The sequence below is a fragment of the Bos mutus genome, chromosome 19 (assembly GCF_027580195.1).
Source record: "Bos mutus isolate GX-2022 chromosome 19, NWIPB_WYAK_1.1, whole genome shotgun sequence".
Classification (NCBI taxonomy): Eukaryota; Metazoa; Chordata; class Mammalia; order Artiodactyla; family Bovidae; genus Bos; species Bos mutus.
The window spans coordinates 29,298,171-29,301,077 of NC_091635.1; positions in this window are offsets into that span (position 1 = coordinate 29,298,171).

Consider the following 2,907-nt stretch of genomic DNA (forward strand, 5'->3'; position numbering starts at 1 on the left):
ATTGGAAGTGATCAAACAGGAGATGGCAAGAGTGAATGTTGGCGTTTTAGGAATCAGCGAACTAAAATGAACTGGAATGGGTGAATTTAACTCAGATGACCATTTTATCTACTACTGTGATCAAGAATCCTTTAGAAGAAATGGAGGAGCCATCATAGTCAACAAAAGAGTCTGAAATGAAGTACTTGGATGCAGCCTCAAAAACGATAGAATGATTTGTTTGATCTCTGTTCGTTTCTAAAGCAAACCATTCAATATCACGATAATCCAAGTCTATGCCCCAACCAGTAATGCTGAAGAAGCTGAAGTTGAATGGTTCTATGAAGACCTATAAGATCTTCTAGAATTAATACCCAAAAAAGATGTCCTTTTCATTATAGGGGACTGGAACGCAAAAGTAGGAAGTCAAGAAACACCTGGACTAACAGGCAAATTTGGCCTTGGAATACGGAATGAAGCAAGGCAAAGGCTAATAGAGTTCTGCCAAGAGAATTCACTGGTCATAGCAAACACCCTCTTCCAACAACACAAGAGACGACTCTACACATGGACGTCACCAGATGGTCAACACCGAAATCAGATTGATTATATTCTTTGCAGCCAAAGATGGAGAAGCTCTATACAGTCAGCAAAAACAAGACCGGGAGCTGACTGTGGCTCAGATCATGGACTCCTTATTGCCAAATTCAGACTGAAATGGAAGAAAGTGGGGAAAACCACTAGACCATTCAGGTATGACCTAAATCAAATCCCTAATGATTATACAGTGGAAGTGGGAACTAGATTTAAGGGACTAGATCTAATAGATTTAAGGGACTAGATCTGATAGAAAGAGTGCCTGATGAACTATGGACAGAGGTTCATGACATTGTACAGGAGACAGGGAGCAAGACCATCCCCAAGAAAAAGAAATGCAAAAAAGCCAAATGGCTATCTGAGGAGGCCTTACAAATAGCTGTGAAAAGAAGAGAAGTGAAAAGCAAAGGAGAAAAGGAAAGATAAATCCATTTGAATGCAGAGTTCCAAAAAATTGCAAGGAGAGATAAGAAAGCCTTCCTCAGTGATTAGTGCAAAGAAATCGAGGAAAACAATAGAATGGGAAAGACTAGAGATCTATTCAAGAAAATTAGAGATACCAAGGGAACATTTCATGCAAAGATGGGCTCAATAAAGGACAGAAATGGTATGGACCTAACAAAAGCAGAAGATATTAAGACGAGGTGGCAAGAATACACAGAAGAACTATACAAAAAAGATCTTCACAACCCAGATAACCACGATGGTGTGATCACTCACCTAGAGCCAGACACCCTGGAATATGAAGTCAAGTGGGCCTTAGGAAGCATCACTACGAACAAAGCTACTGGAGGTGATGGGATTCCAGTTGAGCTATTTCAAATCCTAAAAGATGATGCTGTGAAAGTGCTGCACTCAATATGCCAGCAAATTTGGAAACCTCAGCAGTGGCCACAGGACTGGAAAAGGTCAGTTTTCATTCCAGTCCCTAAAAAGGCAATGCCAACGAATGCTCAAACTACCACACAATTGCACCCATCTCACATGCTAGTAAAGTAATGCTCAAAATTCTCCAAGCCAGGCTTCAACAATACATGAACCATGAACTTCCAGATGTTGAAGCTGGTTTTAGAAAAGGCAGAGGAACCAGAGATCAAATTGCCAACATTTGCTGGATCATCAAAAAAGCAAGAGTTCCAGAAAAACATCTATTTCTGCTGTATTGACTATGCCAAAGCCTTTGACTGTGTGGATCACAATAAACTGTGGAAAGTTCTGAAAGAGATGTGAATACCAGACCACCGGACCTGCCTCTTGAGAAACCTATATGCAGGTCAGGAAGCAGCAGTTAGAACTGGACATGGAACAACAGACTGGTCCCAAATAGGAAAAGGAGTACATCAAGGCTGTATATTGTCACCCTGCTTATTTAATTTATATGCAGAGTACATCATGAGAAACACTGGGCTGGAGGAAGCACAAGCTGGAATCAAGATTGCTGGGAGAAATATCAATAACCTCAGATATGCAGATGACACCACCCTTATGGCAGAAAGTGAAGAGGAACTAAAAAGCCTCTTGATGAAAGTGAAAGAGGAGAGGGAAAAAGTTGGCTTAAAGCGCAACATTTGGAAAACTAAGATCATGGCATCCAGTCCTATCACTTCATGGCAAATAGATGGAGAAACATTGGCAGACTTTATTTTGGGGGGCTCCAAAATCATTGCAGTTGGTGACTGCAGCCATGAAATAAAAAGACACTTACTCCTTGGAAGAAAAGTTATGACCAACCTATTAAAAAGCAGAGACATTACTTTGCCAACAAAGGTCCGTCTAATCAAGGCTATGGTTTTTCCAGTAGTCATGTACGGATGTGAGAGTTGGACTATAAAGAAAGCTGAGAGCCAAAGAATTGATGCTTTTGAACTGTGGTGTTGGAGAAGACTCTTGAGAGTCCCTTGGACTGCAAGGAGATCCAGCCAGTCCATCCTAAAGGAAATCAGTCCTGGGTGTTCATTGGAAGGACTGATGTTGAAGCTGAAACTCCAATACTTTGGCCACCTGATGTGAAGAGGTGACTCATTTGAAAAGACCCTGATGCTGGGAAAGATTGAAGGCAGGAGGAGAAGGGGACGACAGAGGATGAGATGGTTGGATGGCATCACCAACTCAATGGATGTGAGTTTGGGTAAACTCCGGGAGTTGGTGATGGACAGGGAGGCCTGGGGTGCTGCAGTCCATGGGGTAGCAAAGAGTCGGACATGACTAAGCAACTGAACTGAACTGATAGTTGTATACAATATTACGTAAATTTCAGGTGTACATCAGAGTGGCTCACAGTTTTTAAAGGTTTATATTCCATTATTAGTAATTATAAAATATTGGTTATAT